A 25796-nucleotide genomic window follows, 5' to 3' on the forward strand; every position below is an offset into this window, starting at 1 on the left:
AATGCTGTGGAAAGGAAATGACACCAAACATTGCCTTTTAAACCTTGCTGGTTTTGCTGTACAAAACTAAAATGCATCTAACATGCACTATCTTAACAACTCCTTCAATCCATCAAGACATTTATCATTAGATCCCTTTGGCAGCTTCTGTGTTCCCTTTCTCTCTTTTAAGTAGTCAGTCTCCAAAATCCCCTGCAAAGGGAAGGAAAAATGTTATTTTCTGTCTCTCTCACCCAAGCTGGGTATGATTGCATTTTCTATACTGGTTTTAGGAGGCAGATGAGGAAGAAGGTTCAGGCACAGGTTGCACATAATTCCTTCACTCCTATTTGTGGGGTGACTGCAGATCAGCTGGGACATTGCTATATCAGATCAACTACAAACTCCTTTCTTTGTATTAAAAGACTGCATGACTTTGCTCAGACAGACTTCTTGCTTATTTGACATTGCTTCCAAGACATGTGGCCTACACAGAGACAACAGTATCCCAAGCAGCACAGCTTTTCCGTGAACACTTAAGTGCAAGAGTGGTCCCAAATTTTCTTCTAACCTTCCCTAAATGTTGCCTTGAGCAAGCGTTTCAGTTCACAGTGTGGAAACAAATCATGCTGAGGTTTCAGTTCTGATTCAGGCACACTTTAATGGAGACAAAGGAAAAAACACCATCTATTTGTAAAGGTCATGTTGAATCTGTTCTATGGCTGGATAGGACCAGTGTAAGCTATGGTGTTCTCTGCTACATCATATGTTTCCTTCACAGGAGAAGGCACTCAACTCTACATCCAATTAAAAAGACCTGGGTCCGCTTTTTGTGTAGCACAACACAAGACTTATCTGGGACGTGCCCATCTCATGCTAAGTGTGCAAAGTTTGGCTACAGTAATAACAAAAGTGTAGTCTGTGAGATATAGGAAACGTCACTAAACTCATTTAAATAGAGCATGCGGGCATACACACATGTACACACACACACAAAGAAAAAGACATGCAAAAGGAAGAGGAAGAACAGAAAACAGGTGGAAGAGGTTTGTTTCATAGAATTATAGAATCATAGAATGATAGAATCATTTAGGTTGGAAAAGACCTTTAAGATCATCAAGTCCAACCACTAGCCTAGCGCTGCCAAGTCCACCACTAAACCAGGTCCCTAAGCACCACATCTACACGTCTGTTAAATACCTGCAGAGATGGTGACTCAACCACTTCCCTGGGCAGCCTGTTCCAGTGCTTGATAACCCTTTCAGGGAAGAAATTTTTCCTAATATCCAATCTAAACCTCCCCTGGTGCAACTTGAGGCTGTTTCCTCTCGTCCTATCACTTATTACATGGGAGAAGAGACTGATACCCACCTCGCTACAACCTCCTTTCAGGTAGTTGTAGAGAGCGATAAGGTCTCCCCTCAGCCTCCTTTTCTCCAGGCTAAACCACCCCAGTTCCCTCAGCCGCTCCTCACAGGACTTGCTCTCTAGACCCTTCATCAGCTTCATTGACCTTCTCTGGACACACTCCAGCACCTCATGGTCTTTCTTGTAGTGAGGGGCCCAAAACCAAACAGTATTCCTAGGTGCGGCCTCACCAGTGCCTAACACGGCGGGATGATCACCTTCCTAGTCCTGCTGGCCATACTATTTCTGACACAAATGAGATTAGTTGCTTACAGTCAAAATAGGTCTCTGTTTTTAAACAGCCACTTGGAGAATGTCGTGGTTTAACCCCAGCCAGCAACTAAGCGCCACACAGCTGCTCACTCACTCCCCTCCAGTGGGATGGAGGAGAGAATCAGAAGAGTAAAAGTGAGAAAACTTGTGGGTTGAGATAAAGACGGTTTAACAAGTAAAGCAAAAGCCGCACGTTCAAGCAAAATAAGGAATTCATTCACTACTTCCCATGGGCAGGCAGGTGTTCAGCCATCTCCAGGAAAGCAGGGCTCCATCACGTGTAACAGTACTTGGGGAGACAAATCCCATCACTCCAAATGTCCCCCCCCATCCTTCTTCTTCCCCCAGCTTTATATGCTGAGCATGACGTCCTATGGTCTGGGATATCCCTTGGGTCAGTTGGGGTCAGCTGACCCGGCTGTGTCCCCTCCCAAATTCTTGTGCCCCCCCAGCCTGCTCGCTGGTGGGGTGGGGTGAGAAGCAGAAAAGGCTTTGACTCTGTGTAAGCACTACTCAGCCATAATGAAAACATCCCTATATTATCAACACTGTTTTCAGCACAAATCCAAAACATAGTGCCATACAAGCTACTATGGAAAAAAAACCAACTCTATCCCAGTCAAAACCAGCACAGAGAAAAACATTAAAGTCTTTTATGGAAAATGCTGACCTATAATGTTCAAACAATAAAATTCACAAGCCTCTAGTCATGCTGAATCTGTATGAGGAGTAATGATCTGTGAAATCAGTGTTCAGATGGGGCACACCTCAAATGGACAAGCTCACAGCACTATTTCTGCTTGCAATGGATAAATTCTGCCTTTGTAATCTGTGGTCTCACAGAAGACTTCTGGGAGAACATAGGAGTTCCTGCAAAAGGAGCTCATGAAATATCTCTGCTCCTACATGCTGCTTTGCAGATATTTATCCCATGGCATGAACCCCTCAGAAGCACCTTACTGCTTGCAAACTCCACTTCTTAATTTGTCTTCGATACTTCCTAAATCGATAGTAATGAGCTTAAGAAGTTGTCAGGGAAAGAAACAAGCAAACTCTGTGTTTCTGTATCAGTGCCAAGACAAAAAGGTGATGTGCATGTTAAGAAAAAAAGAAATCTAGGTAGATATATAGAGGGAATTAAACACATAATTTAAGAGAAAACATTCTTGGAGAAAAAAAGCACTGAGACTGAGTGCTCATTATTTCTAGTTCATTAAAAAGTAATTGTTACATTTTAGTCTTCTTATAGCTGAAGATTTTAAAGCACTTCACAAGCATTAGCAAATTAACTTTCCCAGCATCCCAGGCAGAAAGTTAAGGCTTATTATCTGCACTATATGCATGGAGAAAGAGACTGTAGACTCTTTCTTGGAACTCTTATTTGAACAAAGAGCCCCATATATAACCATGGAAATCATTATATAGAGAATCATAGAATGATAGAATCATTTAGGTTGGAAAAGACCTTTAAGATCATCAAGTCCAACCACTAACCTAGCACTGCCAAGTCCACCACTAAACCAGGTCCCTAAGCACCACATCTACACATCTGTTAAATACCTGCAGAGATGGTTTCCTCTTGTCCTATCACTTGTTACATGGGAGAAGAGACCGACACCCACCTCACTACAGCCTCCTTTCAGGTAGTCGTAGAGACCGATAAGGTCTCCCCTCAGCCTCCTTTTCTCCAGGCTAAACCACCCCAGTTCCCTCAGCCGCTCCTCACAGGACTTGTTCTCCAGACCCTTCATCAGCTTCGTTGCCCTTCTCTGGACACGTTCCAGCACCTCAAGGTCTTTCTTGTAGTGAGGGACCCAAAACTGAACACAGTATTCCAGGTGCGGCCTCACCAGTCCCAAGTTCAAAGGGACAATCACTTCCCTAGTCCTGCTGGCCACACTATTTATGATATGGTTGAGTTGAAATATAGTTATCTTTGCTACTAATCAAGGTGCCATAAGACTTGTTTTGTAATCTCCCACTACTGGGAAGATATAGTTTTGGCAATAGTTTTTAAAGTAAAGAGAACTGAAGCAGATGAGGCTTTTTAAACCTTTGTTTCCATTCGTCTGAAGATTCAGCTGTCCATCACTTGGATTTGAAGATCATTCTCTAAGTCGTGAGAACTAGAAACATCTTTGAATTCTTATTTTACTTCCTTAGAAGTAGAATTTATATGTGGGAGATCTTTTTTTTCTTAATTTTTCTGGAAAATATTGATTTTGACTAACTCTATATGTATATATAAAATCATCTAGAGCTATCAGCCACTGTTGCCAGAAATTGCAGAATAATTAAATATTTTTTTCCTTGAAAAATTTCAGGCTTTTCCAAGAAGACACTGAAAACTTACAAAAAACAAATTGACATATGGCAGTGAAAACTTCTATTTTATTGAAATTTCAATTTTCTGCCAAAGTTCAGACATAAAATACTTAACTAGCTCTGTCGAGGACATAGGTCAGTCTTGGCACAGGTATGGGTTGTACATGACTTCACTGAGCAGCAATGAGACCTTGTGTAGTAGTTACACTGGAGAGGCCAAAGACAACTTCTTCACACTTGTAATACTGTATTTTTAAATGCAGAATCAAACTTTCACATGTTGAAGCAAAGGTAATCTGAAAAAAATGAATTCCTACTTCTATCCTCCAGCTCAGAGCAGCAGGGGAGAATTTTGCTCATCTTCAGCATACCTTTAGGTATTAAAAGTAAATAAGAAATAAATAAGATGCCCTATGAGTCCAACATGAACAAAGATTTTTTTTTTATGATAGTTATTATTAACCAAACAAGTCTGCGATTGGGGAAGATACTTTCTATGAATAATGAAAGGTCTCCTTTTGTATTCAATTTCTAGATGCCTTGTGATTAAATGGAGGTTGTTCATGAAATAATAATAAAAAAACGCTGACACTGTAAATCAACCAGAACCAATCTTCTGCTTTCCCAGGCATTACTGTAAGAAAATTAATTCTCTGCACCCGGGAACAAGCCCTCTATCTCAAAGTAAATTGATAAACTGTGTTTCAGCTCCTGTGTAATTAGGAATAATGGTTCCCATTCTTTTGAGTGAGTGGCAGAAGTAGGACTGATGAGTTACCATTGTCCGCTGCATTATCTCCAGCTTGTACTTCTTTGCCATATGAACTCTCATAAAGTAAAACAGCATCTTTTTGTCCGGCCTTTTTTGAGAGGACTTGACCTTCATCAACCTCTCCAATTCCCTTGACTGTGACACAAGGGAGAGTGCTGTGCTGGTCACATCACAGAAGAGGCCTTCTGTCTTGGATGTCAAGACATGGTTAAAAGGCATGATCCCAGAGGAAGAGCAAGGTGTTGCTACCTCCTTCCCACCGTATGCCATGCAAACCCCATGCAAAGATGTGTTGGATGGGCAAATTAAAGCATCTGCTGACCTGTAACCTTGACCCTACGTTCATGGGGCAAGAGAAGGAATATGGCACTATGCTGCCAATGCGTAAACCCTGGTTGATCTGAGATGGAAAAGTGAGTGCTGTGTTCAGTGTTGGTGGTCCCAGAAATCTATGCTGACTTCTGGCACTTATATGCATGAATATTGAGGCAGATGCTGAGGGATCAAGTTTACCTGTATCTCCTCCTCAGCATTATCCCCACCACAATGTTTGCAGCCCATATGATGTGGGACACTGATCAAAGGAACTTGGCTGCTCCTTGAGGTGAAGTTTCATGAAGCCCTGTGGCATGTGCTCACTTCATCCTTTTCATCTGAAAATTTAGCAGGAGTAATCAAATTTTGCCCAACATAATTCTTCCTTTACAAAGCCCAGCAGCTTTCTCTCTCTGTCTGTTCTTCAGAAGGCTATTTGAGAAATCAAAAATAGAGGACTTTCATTATCCTAGAAATGAAAGCTTAGCATCTGAGGAACATACGGTAACAAAACCTATTGGAAACCCATGAATTCTAAATAAGATTGAGATTGTAAATCTTCACTAAACCACTCACTTAGCTAGTAAATTCCAGCATGAGCACAGGGAGTTTGGACTGGGTCTTTATGTTTTAGTTTCTTTGTAATATGGTAAAGTACATTTATGGGACTTCTTAAATCCACAAAGGCCTTGTATGTAGTAATGGAATTGCTGTAAAACTTCAAGGCATATTTCCTACTATCTTTTGCCACTGTTTTTCAACACATTTTTTTTGCAGATTCCTGAATATTTTCCACTAGAGTTCATCTCCCTTTAAGGATGACTTAAATATAGATTGTCACATGGAAAAATACAAATTAAAACTGAAAATACTGTGTGTTTTTTTAATGTTATCCCCAGTAGTCATCTTTAGACATGGACTTTTAGAAGCCATCAGCTAAAGTCTGCAAAAAATGCCTGCAAACTGCTGCTAATTAACTGAGTAATTTTTCATTGAAAACAACTGGATATTCATGTTTTTATTCTTGTTTTTATTCTCGTTTTTATTCTTGTTTCTATATGTGACTAAAAAAATAATAACATATTATTACTCACCTACTAAAGACTGATTATTCTTATAGTAACATCAGAAAGTTAAAAAAATAACCTTTCAAACCAATTTGTATGTGGACTGAGATAGCTCAAGATCCCTGTAGTTTATGAGACTCACCAAGCTACAGACTATGTTGCAGGAGGGATTGTCCTACTATAGTCAGCATTGGTGGAGCCTCACCTCAAGTACTGGGTGCAGTTTTCAGCTCCACAATACAAGAAGGATAGGCAACAAAGATAGTGAAAGGACTAGATGGCATGACTTATGAAGACCAGCTGAGGATACTAGGCTTGTTCAACCTAGAGAAGAGGAGGCTGAGGGGTGAACTCATTGCTGTCTACAACTTTCTCATGAGGGGCAGCGGAGAGGGAGGTGCTGATCTCTTCAGTGATAGGACGTGAGGGGATGGCTTAAAGTTGCATCAGGGCAAGTTCAGATTGGATATTAGGAAAAAGGTCTTCCCGGAGAGCTTGGTCAAGCACTGGAACAGGCTCCACAGGAAAGCGGTCATGACCTCAAGCACATCAGTGTTCAAGAAGCGTTTGGGCAACACTCTTAGATGTATGGTTTAACTTTTAGGTTGCCCTGTATGGTGTCAGGAGTTGGATTCGATGATCCTTGTGGGTCCCTTCCAATTGAGGATATTCTCCAAAAAATTTTATGAGGTCTTCATCCTAAATGGCTATATAGGTTTCTGTTGTGACACTGCAATTCTAGTATGTTCTTTGAAACCTTTGGCATTTTGTCACTCAGGTTATCAGTTGGACTGAGCTCTCCTGCAAATTGGGATATTAGTAGGCCTGCACAATAATTTCTTACTAAAGCCTTCTATTCACTCAAGAAAATGCTGGAGGATCACAGCTGTAATTCTGCCCAATGCTAGCATCAAAATAAGCAAAGCCAGCAGCAGATCAGAGCTGAGAGATAACTGAGAACAGCTTTTTAAATACATCTGTGCTGTAATTTGTCTCACTTTCCATTTGAAGTTGAATCAGCTCTGTCTCTGACCTTAGCATCTCCATCTGGGGATTTATATCATAGACAGATGAGATGGTTGCATAGAGCTAGGGCTCTAACAGCTTGAACAGAAAATGTGACAGGAATTAGACCTGGGTTTTATACACAACATACCTCAAAACACGGCAGCTGAGGCCAATGATCTAACACGACTGTTAGGTCTCTGGGAGCCAAACACTTCCAAAAAAGGGCACTAAGATTTGGGGTGTGATTTCACTTATAGTCCAAGCAGCAAAGATATTCAGTTGTGGGATGAAACAAAATTTCTGAGATTTACTGTTTCGAGTTGAAGAAGTTTGCCATGGGGATTGCTTAGGCTGTGATAAATTAAAGCCCATTAGGTTTCTCCTGGTGTCTAGGAGAGATTGACTGATGTTGTACAGCATAATGGAAAGCTGGCTAATCAATACAGCGCTGTTTTTCAATTTAACTATATTAATCGTGCACACAGTTTTCATTTGTGTCTGAAAGAGAAATAAACAGGTGTGAACATCGATTCCTGCTAAATAACAACATTATGAAAGAACATTATTTAGGCACGTCTCAGTTCCTTGCTATTGTTCTAGAACATCGGCATTATGTAGAGGCCTCTTCTGCTCATTACCCATGAAAATGGAGACTTGCTAGCCACGGCAAGCCATCATGCTCTGATAACACAGCAGTATTTCCATGTATCCATAATGACTGACTGGGACAGGTAGCAGCACGGAAAATTAGGCCATACCTCAGTAGGTAGTCATCGGCTCTTGGCTGTAGGCACAGAGAAACAACTCCCCCCTTCCAACCCATGGAAAATGATCCCAGCAACTTAAAAGTGATGGTCTCCTTGCCTCCAGAAGGCAGCATGATATAGCGGTTAGAGCAGCACCTGCTGATAGACTCCTTCCAGCCCTTTCTTAGCGCTTGTTGAGAAGTGTGCAGCAAGTCATTATTTGCAAACACCTCCCTCCTCGACGTCCCCCCCCGCCCCAGGCCATTATATACAAGTCAGAGACAAAAGAAGGTGCCATAACTCATTCTCATGCCTTAAGTTAGGGTCAGAGAAAACTCCTGAAAATAAGCTTTTGACTGGTGAGATTTGACAGGTTAAATCTCATGCTTTCAGTGAAAGATTTGTGCGCCTGAACCCCACATCAACCACCGATACAACATGAGCTTTTGCATCACTATAACCTCTCTGACAGCTGCTCCATCACAAGACAGCTCCAGCTTACTACCACCTCCCTATGCACCAGATGGGTCCCAGTCATTATCCCCAGTGTGGCACTGCCTCACTATCAGTCAAAGATACACGACAGATTCATTATATTATGGCTTTTAGGATGTGAACTAATGAGGTGTCTTGAAAATGTCGTCTAAGCTGCTTCATATTTCCATTTTGCCGTCTCGGGGGTATAATGTGAGTCTCCAAAGCCATTTATGCAAGGAGGATTCATAATATCTGAGGAAATAAGCCTGATAATAAATAATAGTAATAATAGTAAATTACAAACTAATAACAAATAATGATAATAATAAATAATGCCTAATAAGGTAGATGTTTATCTAATGTTCATTGCCATTATTCTGTTGACTTCAGTGGAGGTGCAGCATTTTACACTGCTAGGAATATGGCCCACGGATTCTATGAAATGGGTAGTGGTAGAAGTGCAAGGTAACATTCTAATCAAACAATAGCAAAGGCAAAGATGCAAGATAGGGAGCACCTTTTGCAAAAGGGAATCCTACTGCCTTTAAAAGCAGTGGTGAGGATCCTCAACCTAGTGGTACATAAAAGGGTCCCTACTTCAAACACTTACTCACCCGTATATTTTCTTGCACTAGAAAAATTTAAAAAAAGTCAGTTTGTGGATCCATTGACTTCATGTAAATACCCTGGGGGGGAAGAGGAAATGTAGTAGAAACTGTCATACCAGACAGGAGTAAGAAATGGTCATGGTCTCAACATGCCAATGACCAGAACAGGGAAGGCAAAAGAAAAATGGGTGAAAAGACATACCAGGACATGAGGAGGCTGAGGAACAGGGTGACTAAATTGCCTTGCTTGCAACAGACAGACCATGATGTTGAACTGCAGTTCAGTGTTTCATGCACAAGATATTGCCTGTGGGTTTTTGCAGCCTTCTGCCCAAGCCTTGGCCATAGCTACGTGATTGTAGCAGTGGACAGAGAAAGCCGCAGACTGCACTGGAGGCATCAATGACCCAAACCAACTCACTGGGAGTGGGTCTTCTGGCAGGCTTTTCAGAATGAGTTTTCAGGCTCCCTCCAGGCACTGAGCAACTTTTACAGAAAGGAATATCCTGAATTTTTTACATATATTAGCATAATTCACATATATTATGCCAGCCTTCCCTTCCCTGACTTTAACACAAAGAGTCACACCATATGCAGCTCTCCACTTTGATAAAGTTATAATTTATGGAACACCTTGCTGTAGGACTAACTATTGCTGTAGGACCCTAGGATGTTTTGGGTAGACTGGGAAGGTTCAATATATTGCTATCCCTGTCAGGGACTCTAAGTCCTATTATTAAAAGTCTCTTGTGGTTGACAATATTCAGACTGACGGAAGAGCATAATTAGTCTGAGGTAGCTTGGGAGCCTTTCTGCTGAATTCAGAAGGCCTTGGGATCAATCAGCTTGGTTTTGTGCTGCCAGGAAGAAGAGACACTTGCCCTGGGCTGCTGTGATGGACTATTTCAGTACCATGTCTGAGTCATAGCATTAAATTTCCTCTCCTGTTCAATGACATACAGGTTTATTTGACAGTCATCTCTCATCGTTCTTCTGCATCAAATGCTTTGGCAGGCTCTTCTGAGGAGACAGGTGTCCAAAATACATATTTTAAAACCAAGCTCGATGAAATCCTCAAATATTAATAGTTGGCTCCCACCTAAAAAATTAAGCTCTCGTTTCCTGGGGCCTCTCAAACTATATAACCAAGACCAGCACACCTCCCACTCCTTCTCAGATGGCAGTTTCAAGCCACACTAATTAATTAATTTCCTGGGTATCCCAGAAGAGAAACAGGTCATAGATTATTATTATCCCTGAATTAAAAATGCGTAAACTGAGGCATAGTGACATCAAGTCAACTGCTTAGCAAGGTTGAGATTAAACAACTAACTCCTAGGCCACTATCTCTTCAAAGGAAAGAGGTAAAATTAATGATTGCAGACAAATCTGACCAAATAACTGAACATTTCAGACCCTATGCAGAATGAGATGGGGCCCACATCACATATATCATGGTTAGCGTTTGTGTGAAAAGGATATGACAAATAATGTGGAAAGGCCTTTTGATTTTTTATTCTTAGAAGGAGAACATGAGGAGCCAATTGTCCCAGGCACTGTAAAAAATCAATCTCTAGAGAAACTGTGATCAAAACTGAAAAGGGGAGATCATGGTAACTTGAGAAGAAAATGTGAAAAGCTGGGAGCAGATCGCAGGAATCTGTAATCTTCTCCTGAGCACAAAGGAGTTCCTGGAGCTCACAACTTCTCATTTTAAAATTAAGATAATAGTAATCTATAGCAGTAATTAAATTGTTATTTCTGCACTGGTGTCATCTTCAAGCGCAGCACTACCTTGGGAGTGCTGGAGTGAAGGGTAAGAGTAATTTTCTGAAAGTGATGTTTGTCTTAATCACAATGGCTGAATCTAAATGCTGTGACCTGGGATTTTATATTATGGCATGTCCAGAGAGCCTTTTCTCCTGATCATCCACGTCAAGACATAAATCAGCTCATCTCTTATTCATGTATGGGTGTTTCTAGACCACCTAAATGAAGGTGACATGGAACTGGTGTGCCTGTTTCTAAACCACGCAGAATTGGGCTACAGCCAAAACACAGACATGGGAGCTTGGAAGCTCTACTAACCCAGTTCTGATGTTTAGTAGGGATCTGTGCATTGCCTTTGACCAGCTATATTTAAAGGCTGAGGTGCTTTGAGATACTCAGCTAGCTTCTTACTAGTCAGCCTTTTCTTCCTCTTTTACTTTTTACTTTTTCTGAAAGATGCAGGCAAGTGAGAGGAATTCTTTTTAAAGGACAGTCATCAATAAGTAAAAGACCAACAGAGCATAAACATGTAGAAAGCAAGACATCAAAATACAGTAAGATCAAGGAATAAAAAAGTGTCAGGCATGTGACCTTTACTGTGAGTGTTAATCCAGCAAACCCGCCTTTTCCAACACTGTTATTGTCTGCTTGAGATGTGTAGGCTTAGGGTGAGTTATGTTTCTGTATTTGCTAGTCTTGTCACAAAGTCCATTTTAATGGTCAACTGAGAAAAAGGAAAGAGATTTTCCCAGTTTTGGTCTTCAAACACATTCCGACAGTCCAGTGTGAACTGCTTCATAGAGTTGCCTTGCAGAGCTGTTGTTGCAGCTCCTTTTAATCTAATGCCATGGTCTCCATTGCTGAGGTGTCTGATCCCTCATAATCAAGGATCATTTTATCTTTATAAGTCATATGACACGATATAATTTACGTTTTATAGAAAAGGAGCAATTGGCCAGAGATAAATCATAGATAAATCACTGAGATACAAATGGAAAACTGTAACTCTTTATTGCACACTTTGCTAAGGCAACTTCCATTTCCCCTAAAAGAAAAGCTAAACCCACAAAGTTACTTAAAGTTACTTCAAGGGCAAGGGTGTATTACTGAATACCTAAGTAATTACATCATCTCCACTATTGCAATGCAAAAAGCAAGTATCACAGACTGATGAAAACTGCTGTCACCCTGGGAAAATGAGAGCCTGAGCAACTAACAGTAATTACTGCATTGGGGAAGGACAATGCTTTACTACTACTTGAAATTACAGCTTGTTTGCATAAGTGTAAAGTTTAGATGCCTTAGTGATGGATCAGCTTAAAACAGAAGAAAAAGGGTTTGCGCCCCAAAGCATTCAGTCTTCAAAATGAGACAAGATACAAAGCATGATATGTCGCACTGGACTTATCCAGAATCTGGACTGCAGGAAAAAGTGATGAAGGGAAAACTCCACAGCTGCAGAACTCCATCGGATGTGCTAAGGGCACATGTCCTTTTGCAGCTCTTCTATTCAGCTCTCATCAGAAAAGTTTGCCTCTGGGTGGTTGTTAAAATTCAAAGGAACTGGTAGATAGTGTTTTGCATGAAGGTGACAGGTTTTGATCCACCAGACACCCAACTCTCACTTAACTTTTGTGATAAGATCATAGCAAATGAGAATTTGTGGTAATTTTGGGAGGGAAGAGTGAGCTGTTTCTGGCTATTTACCAGAAAATCCTCCCAAGTGTGAAAGTTAGCACAGAGAAAAAGTACAAACAGTCTGGTTTCAGAAGTTGCATCAAAGGTAGGAGGTGCCATTACCACTGTAACTCAGAAATGGGATAGGAATAAAAGCTTTAAGGTACAACAATGAACAATAATTACACTGTAATTAAGCACTCTATCAGCAGACGGGTAGGTATGGTCCCCCCTAAAACACCTATTTTCTGGATGAAACTATTGCCTCTCTGCTAGATCTCTCAAGCTCTAGGTCAAACTCAACCATGGCTTAAGAATATTGTATATGTCCTGGTCACTGTCTGAAGGTCAAGCCAGCAGATAAAAGTTAGTGAGGACTCCTGAGAAGTTGGCTTTGGTCATTATCAGTCCAAGCAGGACTGATATGGATGCACTTTCATAGAGTAAACATAAGTGCTACCTAATAAGCATTCGCCATCCTTGAGATGAACATCAGCTGTTTTAAAGATAGACATCTGCTCCAGTACAAAGTCATTGTCTAGATTACATCCTCTGCAATCAAAAGGAATAAGCATCTGCAAAGAACTATACACCATGCGACTTATCTCAGACAACTATTTTAGGATTGATGAATCACCCTTTCGCCTTTGATGTACAGGCTATGGTGCTTAGTTTCAAACTTGCCTTTTGGCTTTTGGATGACTAACATTAATTTAATTAAATCGATTATACCTATGGGTGGGTTGGGGTTCAGTTCTAGCCTTTGTCACATATTCTATCATTTCCCAATAAACCTGCTTATTCTTTCAGATCCTCTGCTTTAGGACAGGGATATTTTTGCCTTTTCTATTTAGCTTCCAAGCTCACTGAAGCAATGTCTGTTTCCTTTTTGGTTATTCAAAAAGAACTTTTCTTGAGAACACCAGTGTGGTTCCACTTGGAAATCCTGTGTCTTATCATGGCCAGTAGGCAGGTGCATTAACTGTCAAAGATTAGTAAATGTCCTTAAAACACTAACCAGATGGAAGCCATTTTCCTCTCCAGCCTCCCATTTCCAACCATTGCCTTAAAAACATTCTTGGCATCTTTTCCCTTCATCATTTCCAGGGCAATGGAAAAATCTGAAGGGGATGAAAAATACAGCATTTGTAGGCTAAAATAAATTAGCACAGAAAGTGTTTGCTTCAGGTTTCTTAATGTTCATTCCCCCAATGTAAAGATTTATGATTTAAATAAAATAAAATAAAAAAAAAAGGCAAAAGCCCTGAAGTTGCACTTTTATAGATTTGCATATTGTTTTTTTGGAGGAAGATTCACATCAGGCAACAAAGACTGAATAAATCATTAGGTACAGACAGAGGAATGCTTTAAAAGAAATGATTTGCAACAGATATACTGTAAAACATTACGCACGGCAAATGTTGTATCAGCATTATATATAGAGCTGCCACTTATGAATTTTATGGGCTTCTTGGGAGGTTGCTTACGAATAGTAGTACGGTCTCTCCAGCACAGGGCTACGAATCAGGAGATCTGGATTCTATTTTCAGCTAAGTCAATGCCCTTACAATGTCAGCTAAATAAATTACTCGATTTCTCTGTTTGCCTTTGCAAAAATAAAGGTGAACTATTCATTCACACAAATTTTGAATCTTATTTAGGAATATACTTCGAGATCTTCAGGTGGAAGCTGCTACACAAATGCAAGATAGTTTGTGCTAAGGATTTTGAATTATTTCTAAGGCAGTGGAATTTGGAAACCTTTTAGGATTGTGTATATTATATAGCAAGATTCAGTCCAATTTTACTGGGCACAAAATGACAATTATTTGTGGTAGAACAGTCTATCAGAGCATATATAAGCCCATGGATTGGTTTGTAAGTAGATTACATGGATAACGTATTGCTTGGGTTAATCTTTTCTCTTCAGCTCTAAGGAAACTAGCAGCAAGAAACTTACTCCAGACTGACATTTTTGTTCCCCTTTCTACTCGTTTTTATTTTGAATGGGAGCTTTAGGGGAAAAAAAAAGTAAATCTGAGGGCATTTCAACCCTTGACTGCCTATAATTTCTAATCCACCTAGACTGGAGTGATGGAGAAACCTGTAACATACAGATACTAAAGCTCTGAGGGAGTTCCCTCAGGAAGTCTTAAGTAAATTGGACATTGGTTTTATGAGGTTGGTTTTATTTTGGTAGCAGACATCTCTGAGGGTCTGTAGCAGCACTAAAAGAGATTGGAATTTCTTTTCACCTTGGGAGCACATTATTATTTGAAACCTTTCACCACTTAGGTATGTAAGTTAGGTCAGATATTTCCCTTTTAGCTTGAAAATTGAGTTTAGCTCAGAAATCTCCTCCTGCCTCTGGCCAGGAACCATTATTAGATGATGTTCTTAATGATAGGATTTTTAAACAGGTAATTTTATTTTACAAATGTGAACCTGTTTTGCTCTTTAATTAACCTTTAACTTTATTGTCCATAGCTCCTAATCAAAGATTATAGGATGAAAGAGCATCTTAGCCAATGTTTAACTGCTTTGTACATTTAATAGTTTATACATTTTACATGTTATGTTTTCCTAACTCTAGTGAATCATGGGTTCAGGACAGAAACCTAAATGTCTTCTGCTGTTCCACGTATCAGCAACAGTTTCTCCTAGAAGTCTTTATTAGCTCTATCTCACTATCCTGTAAACAGTGACATATATTGAGAGATGGCTCACATTAGCAGTGTAGAGAGCATGCAGAGCAAGCTTGTTTGGGTTGCAAAATACGACGGAGACACCTTTCAGTACTGAAAGCTGCCACGTCTATTTGTCTTGAAAAGGGGAGAAGACACGATTCAGGGACAATTGCTGACTGCCTCCATCAGTAGTCTGAGGTTGTGTGGCCACAGTGCCAAAAAAATGGGTAAAAATGGGTCATCCAAATGTACCATCTCACAATTTGAGGAGACCGAAATCAACTCTCACACCAACTGTAAGCGATCTGCAGAACTGGGTGGATGGTTATTAGCAGGGTGGGGGACTAACTAATTTCCCAGTTGCTGTCAAATGATTTGGAGATCAAAGACAGGCCCAATGCTTCTGGGCTTTTCTTCATACAAAATGCCTTAACGTTTCTTTAAACTGAAATGACTAGGTACAAACAAGATACACAGGCCTTGAGATGGTTCCAATGCAACACTATTAAGTCAGGAGAGGCTTCTCTAGGAAGGGAAGTCTGAGCATCTCCTTTATGTCAACTGTATACCTGGGTGCTGTCATCATGATGAACAAGTCTCCTGTAACTCCATATGTCCAAGTACTAAAGCATGCCCTTGCCCTTATGTTCTTATGTAGGTCAAATCTTTGCTTTGCCATCATTGACAACATCTCTTTAAATCAAAGATGAATGGTGTCTTTGTGATCAGTGCTATTACAATGAATTTCAGGAGAAATGATAATAATGGAGCACTTAAAAGTAAAGAGCTAGCACTTGAGCTAGCTAGCTATTAATTATAAATGCCAATCTCTATCAGGAATTCTTTTTTATGTAAAACCGATCTGTTCTGAGTACTATTTTAGTGTTAATTAGAGAGAATACGAAGTGTTAGCCAATGATGAGCATTCATTACAAGGTCTGCTGACCCCTTGTGCTTATTCCTGGAGGTGCACTGGTAGGGCCCCTGGTATTAGCAAATCCATTTAAGATACCGATGTTTTGGCTTTGTCCCAGGTAACAGTAAGGATGACACCTCCAGAAGCTTCTTGTTCCAGTAAGAGTGTCTGTAGGTGTTTAGTTGCAGCACAGAAAAAAATACTTCTGAAATAGTAACATCCACATTTTAGGTAAATACAGAAAAAAATAAGCATTTATTGATAAGCCTGTGAAGTGAAACAAACAAAGACACTGACCAAGGTTTTAATATGTTTTGACAGTGCATCCATGAGCCTGGAAGCAGGCAGATAATTTGAACATATTCAAATGAACCCTCCTTGAACAACCTCTATTGTCAGAGAAGCTGACAGTGGCATTGAAGGTCACGGATGCCAGCAGCCGTTCTGGTGCTGGATCTCCAGTCTGTGGAGTCCCTGACCACTCTTTCTCCATACGCTCAAGAGAGCCCAACCAGTGCTGCAGAGACTGCGGGTCAAGCTACAGCAGAAATTCGTAGTTCTTCCCAGACCCCTTCTGGGAAGGTTGTTTTTCTGTCCTGCAGGCCTGAAGGAAGGGTGATGCGCTACAATGCTTGTTACTGATACCTTTACAACCTGGTGGAGGATTGCAATATTTTGATCAACTCCTGTACTCGTTCCAAAGGTAGGTCAGATTGATTCAGATGGAATAAAAAGGCTGAATTTTAAAACCCATTTCATCTTATGAATAGAAATAAACCAGACAGTAACCTTTATTTTGCTGCAAACAGACATTAATAAAAAGCATCAGAACCATCAGAGTGAATCAGAGCGATCACTCATTTGGTGCAGGACCCTTTTTTGGACCATGGCCAGTTTCACATAGTTCACATGAAGGTGTAAAAAGACATCTAAAAGTGGCCTAATTATGATATCTTGCCTACAGCAAAGCCTTTTTAAGTTCCTATGACTTGTAAATCCAACCATTGCCAGAAGTTTTCTTCTCTTCTTTACAGATGTAATCAGACACTCTTATTAACTACAGGAAAGTGAGCATTTAATTTAAAAATGTTGTCTACATCCACAGTCTTGAAAATTGGGATATAACCTTTCCTAGTTCCTGAATTTTCCTAAGTATCCCTTTAATTTTCTCATGCATGAGAATGAGCCTCATTTCTTTGCTGACTGCTGCCCTTTTGCCTCCTTTTCTACCATTAGTGAACTAAATGTTTAGAGAATTTAATAGTAAAAATCATTCTTTAATGTAAAAGGCTCTAGAGACAAATGTCAGATTTTATTTCCGCTACAGCTGATAATGGTACTTGATAGAACCATTTATAATTTCTTAAGAGGGAGAAATAATTCTCTTTAACTGATTTATTCATATAAAGCCATTTACTCTTTCCCTGTATGCAGTGGATCAAACTGAGTTATGTTTCCTAATTGGCTATTGATATGCAGGGGGCAATTCTAACGATGCCCACCAACATCCCTTTTTATAACCAGTGATCATCAGAACGGGCCTGAGACCTTGGATAAACCAGCTGGAGACCTGCTGATATCTACTCTCATTCCCCAAACTCTTAAAATAAAAGTCTTTCTGTACAAAAGAGCTGTAAAACATACGGAGGAGTTGAAGGCAGTACTCCCTCCTATCCTACTGGGATATGTTCTGCTTTGGAGGACTGAGGGTTTTCAAAACTCACTGGGTGCTGACCTCTTGATTGCTGGTTCACCCTTACTAATGGAACCACTGCCTTGAGTGTTCTGACTGAGAAGACCTTTGCCAGGCAAAATAACCCAATGGCTACAGGTCTGAAAGGAGTGAAGAGGTACACTTTGACATCTTCGCTTTATAAATAGGCACAAAGCATGGCAGGGAGGCTTTAAAAATAGCTTTCCTCTAAGAGAAGGGAAGATGAATGCTTAAGATGAAATTTTGACCCTGCTGAAGTCAATGGAAATTTTCCGACTGATTTTAGTTGGGCCAAGGCTTCATCCAAAGCACTGATCCATTTTGATGGGCTTACAATAGTTGTACAAAGATGGAGAGGGCCTTTGAAATTGTATTCAGTGCTCCAAGCTGGGAAATCACCAGGTCTAGAAATCGGAAAATGTCACAACAGTGTCAATTATTTCAGTATTTGCAGAGTTGTTAAGGGAAGTGCCCAAACCACATATGCTAATTCCTGCTTTAGCTTGTCACCCTAAACAATAACAAACACTTTGTGTAGGCTTGTATATATGTATAATTTTATGCTGTTCTTTGTTTTTGGGCGCAGTCAGAGTTTTTTCTGCTGTGTTTTACCAAGAAGTTGATTGATAAAGCTAGTAGCGATTTTGCTTCATCCCAAACTGGTTATAAAACATGCCACCACCCACAAAATTTGTAAATATTGTAATTTTTGGAATAGTGCATTCCATGGTAAGACAGTGTCATTGCCTCCTGAAAAGGATGATCAGAGTAAATGTGAAAACTAACAATTTTATTAAGGTAAGGCAGATACTCCTGCCGATAGTTACCAGTTTAACTTGAATGGTTGTATGCTGATTTATACTAGCTGATGATTTTATTATTGTAATATATCCTTGTTTTTATAAATGTTAAAATGATTTTATTGCTTGCTTTACTGTTTCACTTCATGCGTAAAAGTGCCACGAATGTAATACACAATTCTTCTCACCTGAGAAGCTATTCCCATACATCCCTGTACTTCATACATACTCGTTTCTTCAAATGGCTCTTGTCCCTGTGTTTTATGGGGAAATATTGCCCTTTGCTGCCTTTCTGTATAGCGCACTGATTCTTTCTCCTTAAACTAAGTGATCCTCAGACAGGGTTTGCACCAGTACAATATTTAACTTTAATGGAAATTCGGCAACAAATTCCCAGAAGGATCTTTGAAAATTCATCCTTTGGCATTATAATTGCTTTCTAGTGTTCTTTTTCCCCCTTGTTCTTTTGTTTAAAGTTCTTCCCGGAGTCCACCACTAGACAGTCTCTGTGCATTCTCCTAGCAAATGCACACAGCTCCTCATTTGCACTTTGTTTTGCCATGTATTATTCCTAGCTTTCCTCCAAAAGGTTGTAAATCTGGAAAGAAAAAATACTTTTTCTATTGGTCATCATCATTTTTGATGTTTTGAAATAAGATGGAATTTTTTTGAAAAGGCAGGAATCAAGTGAGAGGAAAGGAAAAAGGAAATTGAATTGGCAGAGAGAATTCAATTAAAAATTAAAGTTTTATTAATATCGGAATATCTCTGTGTGCACTAATCTGTATTCCTATACTTCTCTTCTCTGCCAAACCCTCTTGATTTAATAATCCACTGTTCACACTACAACTCTGTCTGCTCTGTCTACATTCCTGAGGAAGGGATTACGCATCTTATTAATGATGTTGTGTCAGACAAGGCTGGATATTCGCACATTTTACATGCCTGGCTTCAACTTGCAAGATTGCAATTATTTTTAGCAACTAATTACATACCCTGTACCCATGGCAGTGGAAGATTACAGCTGTAGTTTCTACAATATCACTGAATCTTTTGTAAGCAAATTTCAGCCTGGTCATTAGCCACTTCTGAGCAAGTTTGCAGGCTGTGGTTTGGCTGGAGAGGTTCTTCCACCTGAAATCCAGCTAGCCCAAATGTATGATGGGCACCACAAAATTATATCATTATTTCTTCCTTCGCTGTATCCTAACTACAGTGATTTGAACCTGTAGAGATAGTAGAAGTGGTAGAAGGTAGTAGAAGTGGTAGAAGGTAGTAGAAGTGGTAGAAGATAGTAGAAGTTGGGGAAACGGTATATCAGACACGTTCTCTCAGTGATACTTGAGATCAAGTCCAACCCTGGCAACATGTCTCCTGTATGTGACTTTGGCCAATTCACTTGATCTATTTGGTGCCTTGCCTCTGTTTTACAGGTAAGGAATTCACATTTCCCTGGTGCAGAAGATTGTTAGGATCTTTGGAGGGGTTTTTTAGCATGAATAAGAAGTCAGATACTGCAGACTCCACTATGAGGAAAGGCTGAGAGAATTGGGGTTGTTCAGCCTGGAGAAGAGAAGGCTCTGGGGAGACCTTATAGCAGCCTTCCAGTACTTAAGGGGGGCCTGTAGGAAAGATGGGGAGGGACTCTTTATCGGGGAGCGTAGTGATAGGACAAGGGAAAATGGTTTTAAACTGAAAGAGGGTAGACTTAGATTAGATGTAAGGAAGAAATTCTTTACTGTGAGGGTGGTGAGGCACTGGAACAAGTTGCCCAGAGAAGTTGTGGATGCCCCATCCCTGGCAGTGGTCAAGGCCAGGTTGGATGGGGCTTTGAGCAACCTGGTCTAGTGGAAGGTGTCCCTGTCCGTGACAGGGGGGTTGGAACTAGGTGATCTTTAAGGTCTCTTTCAATCCAAAACATTTTATGATTCTATGATCTGTGATCTATAATGTCTCAGCACTCAAGTGGAAGACTGTTTCAATCCTTCAGCTTTTATTTTCACATCGCTGATCTGGGCAGTAGTAGGAGTGCTGTAAGGGTTAAAGGGAAATATTCAGACCCACACTGCCTTTCCAATTTCCAGTTACCTAGAAAATATGCACTTAGAAACTGCTTGCAAATATCTTTAGACTGCAAACATGGAGGATAGAAGTAGGACAATGCATAATGGGGTAATATAATGAGATTAATCTTATTGTAAATGTAAGGTGGATATCAGGAAAGGATGTATATGTAACACACTGATGCCTTAAATGTTCTTTTTACCCATGGTGGTGGAAGTTCTATAATTTACCTTGAGAAGCAAAGCACTACAAATCTGTTTTTTTAATAGCCCCACAAAAATTACCTATTAAGTGTTGCTTTTCAAGACTTTTTACTATTAGCAACCAGAGGTTGGGTGCAGCTCAAAGTGAGTTCTGTGACTCAGAGAAATCCCTATTTGTTTATAAAAAAAGATGAAATTATAAATAATAGGCCTATGGACATTGAAACACTTGAGATACTTCTGATAATTTCCCCAGATAAAATATCTATTATGTAATGGATTAGAGAGTTCAAAAAAGAGAATTACTTTGTAAGTAATTTCTGGAGAAGGGGGAAATGTTAAAGAAATACTTAAGACTTTCATGTACTATACATCTGCTAAACTCTGCACAGCCAACCGTTTCTTAAATTAACTCAGCAGAAACTTTTCTGAGTTCCTGGTAAGAACATAAGCATCAGCAAAGACATGAGCACAATACTCTGGAATTCATGAATAGGCTATATCTTGTGAAACACAAGGTCAAGTCAAGTTTGGAATAGGGCATTTTTTTAGTTCTGAAGGTAAACAGAATTGAAAAGAAATTATACCATGCCTTTTGTTTGAAGAAATAAAAAAAACACCATAGATATCTTTGCAAATGAAATTTGAGCAAGCAATGGAAAAAAACCCAGAAGTTACCATAGTTAGAAAACATAGTGTTCAAATCTTTTGGGTCTCATGAATTTCATGACAGGATACTTAGGCTGAAAGCTGAAGTAACTGCAGATTTCTTAGTGGGTATTTTTGAGAACTTATGAAATGCAAATGAATTCCTAGACAACTGGCAGAAGAAAATCTGAATATTTCTCTTTAAAAGTCAGAGAGAAGAGAAATCCCAAGGAACTCTAGACCAGTCAGCTTAACTTCAGTTCCTGGAACAATACAGGAACAAATAATCAATCAAACTATCTGTAAGCACTTAGAAGATAACAAAAGGATGAGTTGCAGCCAAAATAGATTTGTCAAGACAAAATTGTGCCAAGCCCTCTAAAATCATACTATGACAGTGTAAAAGCCTTGCAGATATGGAAAAGCAATAGACGTCATCTGTATTAGATTTAGGAAGGCATTTGATGCTATTTCTCATGGTATCCTTTTTGGGGAATATGATGTAAACAGAACTACTGTGATGTAGGTGTATAACTGGATGAAATACTGTGTTTGTAGTGCAATTATCAACAGATCACTGTCACAGGAATCCCCCACTGAACTGTCAGTGACTTATCAGTCTTCAGAGTATGGTGAGTTAGAATATAAAGTAGAAAATATGCTTAGCTGATTTGTAGATGTCACTGTGCTGGATGGGGCTACCAGGAGGACATGGTGGAAGACATGATTAGCATGAACTTGACAAAATTATCTTGACAAACTGGAATGACAGTCTCAAAAAAAATTACATTGCGATTCAGTAAGGGCAAATGTATATTTTTATCCTTAAGTGTGAATAACCTTTTTTTTTTTAAGTACAGATGAGAAATGGTAAACTAGACAGTCATTCTGTAGCTGAGGATCTAGACTTTTTTGGTTCACAAACTGAATATCAGTTTAGAGTCACACAGGTAAAAAAAATGACAAACACTATGCTGAAATACTTCAAGGAGCATGACATGCTTTGTTAGACATGTGAAACAATCCTTCAGTTTTGGCCACAAGAGGCAGAAAGAAATAGGTTTCATGTAGGGGACACTTTGTCTGATATTAAGCCATTCAGATGCTATGCATAGATGTCTTCATGTTCACTTAATTTCTGTTTCTATTCAATTCAAAAGACAGCTAGACTACACAGTTGAGGGAGCATGAAGAGCTTCTCATGGCAGCCTAAAGTAGGTCCTTATGCTCTGATCAGCTGAAGGATGGTCTAGGCTCCCTCAGCCATATGAGCTAGATCTCCAAGGACTGTCATGGAAGCCATGGGTGTTGTTCATCTGGAGTAGTGCTTCCAGTCTTCAGAATGGCCAAGAGCTGCATCCACATCAGCCATGACTAGGACAAGGCAGCTCAAACAGTGGCAAGGGAGATATAGGTTAGACCTTAGAGTTACAGCTCAGTGACACCTGTAAGACATTTGGCACCCCTCATACCATTTGAGATTTCCTATGGTGTTTTGCTTGGCCTCCACCCCTTTACAGAAGGGTTTGAGTCTTCTGTGGCTCCTGTGTCATATCTGTCAGCCCATGGGGATATCTTGGACACCTCAGGGTATCTCAAACAGTGCTAAATGCCTGTACTTCAGTAACTGAGTTGACATCCCCAGATGGTTAAGTTTTAGCAAGCCCTAAGAAAAAAATAAAGTCTCATGGGGAAGGTGAAGGTGTATGGCAGAAGATTTCAGAGATGACATATGGATTTCATGTTCCTAGAGAAATGGTTAGGCAGACATTTGGTTATAAAAAGATGCAGCAGGGCTTATGCTGCCTTGTGGCAGACAGAAGGGCTAGTTGACACTTGAGGTTTCTTCTGTGCTGTGGCATATAATACTGAAGTTGTATGTTGGTTGGTAAGAAGCTCGACATGACCCGGCAATGTATGTTTGCAGCCCAGAAAGCCATCCATATCCTGGGCTGCATTGACATAAGCGTGACCAGCAGGTCAAGGGAGGTGATTCTCCCCATCTACTCCACTCTGGTGAGACCCCCCCCCGGAGTACTGCATCCAGCTTTGGGACCCCCAACATAAGAAGGACATGGACTTGTTGGAGTGAGTCCAGAGGAGGCCACTAAGATGATCAGAGGGCTGGAGCACCTCTCCTATGAAGATGGGCTGAGAGAGTTGGGGTTGTTCAGCCTGGAGAAAAGAAGGCTCCAGGGAGACCTTCTAGTAGCATTCCAGTACCTAAAGGGGCCTACAAGCAAGCTGGAGAGGGACTTTTTGCAAGGGCATGTAGTGATAGGACAAGGGTTAATGGCTTTAAACTGGAAGAGGGTAGACTCAGATTAGATATTAGGAAGAAGTTCTTCACTGTGTGGGTGGTGAGGCACTGGACCAGGTTGCCCAGAGAGGCTGTGGATGCCCCATCCCTCAAAGTGTTCAAGGTCTGGTTGGATGGGGCTTTGAGCAACCTGGTCTGGTGGAAGGTGTCCCTGCCCACGGCAGGGGGGTTGGAACTAGATGATCTTTAAGGTCCCTTCCAACCCAAACCATTCTATGATTCTATGATTCCTCTGTTGTTTTAGAAATGAGCTACAGAATATCTGATTGCTCACTTACCAGCTCAAATGTAGCATAAGCTGACTGATTGCAAAATCTGTGCACTGCGATTCATACTTGTTCTTTTTTATTTTCTCCTCAGTAGTCTCATTGTGCTAGTCTATTTGGGTTGTGTGAGTATGTGTGAACTCTTTTATAAAAAAAAAAAGCAATGAATTGTTGAGAGAAAGTACATACACTTTGTCATCTGCATACTTCCCTGCGTATCTGCCTATTATTTGACAGCTCTGTGGCTCCTATTCTGTCTGTCCACAGCGCTCTCACCTTCTTGGCCCACCTAACTTAATCTATTTATCATTTCCTACAGTGATCACCCTTTGCTCTTCCCATCTCTCAAAATTTTTCATAAAATCTTCACCATTGTGGCACCCCCCCTTTCACTAAAAATAAATTCTCAATGCCCACGGCTAAGCAAGACATGTTCACCTGCTCTGTTTCCCTGTTACAGGTATCTTTTTCATCCCTCTGCTGCTTTATACTCTCCTTTGACATACTTTGAATATTAGGGATGCTTTGAAAACCCAAATTGTCTTCTATATTTCTTTATAGTCTCATCTTTCACAACCGCTGACATGATCTATAATTGACTCCAGTCACACAGAAACATGACAGTTACTCCTATAAACAATGAGAAACCTTTGGTTTGTACAATAGTTACAATTTACACGTCTAATGAGGCAGGTTTTTTGCTGTGACTGAAGAGTTCTGGAGATTTCTGGGTTCAAAAAATGTTATAGCAACTTTTCACTAGAACTCTAATTATAAAGCAGGTTGAAAGCATGCCAAAAATACAATCTTTTAAAAACCTCTTTCTCATTTAAATTCTTATCTGACATTTTTAAGACACTGATACTGTGTTAAAAAAAGGAAACATAAACAAATTTAAAAATCCGAACAAACTAAAAATATGAGATAAATATTTTGCAGGTAATGTACCAGTGCTTCAATTAAATCAGTGAAATGACTACTGATTCATCAAAACTTTTTCTGAAACCCATGTCAAAGGAATATATGTAGCATACTAGAAAGTATTGATTTTATTTTATATTATTTTATTTTATATTATTTTAATTTGGTTTAATTTATTTTACTGTTATACACATTTTGTAGCCCTGAAACATTTTTTTAATACACAGTTTCTGCCATTTAATTTTTAAAGTGAATTTGAGACATGCTGAAAAATTTGAAATTATTCATTTTCTGAATCAAACCTTACACCAAAGTGAAGTGACTTGGTTGGAAAACCCCCTTTTCATATACCAAAGCAAAGGAATCAATAACTTCCACTTACTGGAATCTTTTTTTAAAAAGTTAATTTCAAACTAGAAATGGTTTTCCCTCAAATTTTGAAATTTATCAGAAAATAATTTTTTTAAAAAATTGTGTACAGTTCAAAGCCATTTGGTAGTACTTTTCTCATTATTGCTGCATATAGGAAGCAAATACAGAAATAACATCTTCCTATTTTTGCTGAAAGACCAAACCGAAGCATGGCTTCACCTTGTAATATTTCCTGTGATCACAGTATCTCGTCCTTTTTCTGTATCTATACCAGTGAGTACTGAAGAAATAAAACCATAATCCCTCTATATTAAGACATTATGCCAATAATAAAAAGACCACAACCTTCTCTCATGGGCAATTTTTTTTATCATTTGGTTCAGTATGCAATGTGGAGCAAAAAAAAGTCATTCCTAATGCTGTCTTTGAAGCTATTTTGGGTTTTTTTGTTTTGTTTTTCC

Source organism: Harpia harpyja, chromosome 5 (genome assembly GCF_026419915.1).
Source record: "Harpia harpyja isolate bHarHar1 chromosome 5, bHarHar1 primary haplotype, whole genome shotgun sequence".
In the NCBI taxonomy this organism is placed as follows: domain Eukaryota; kingdom Metazoa; phylum Chordata; class Aves; order Accipitriformes; family Accipitridae; genus Harpia; species Harpia harpyja.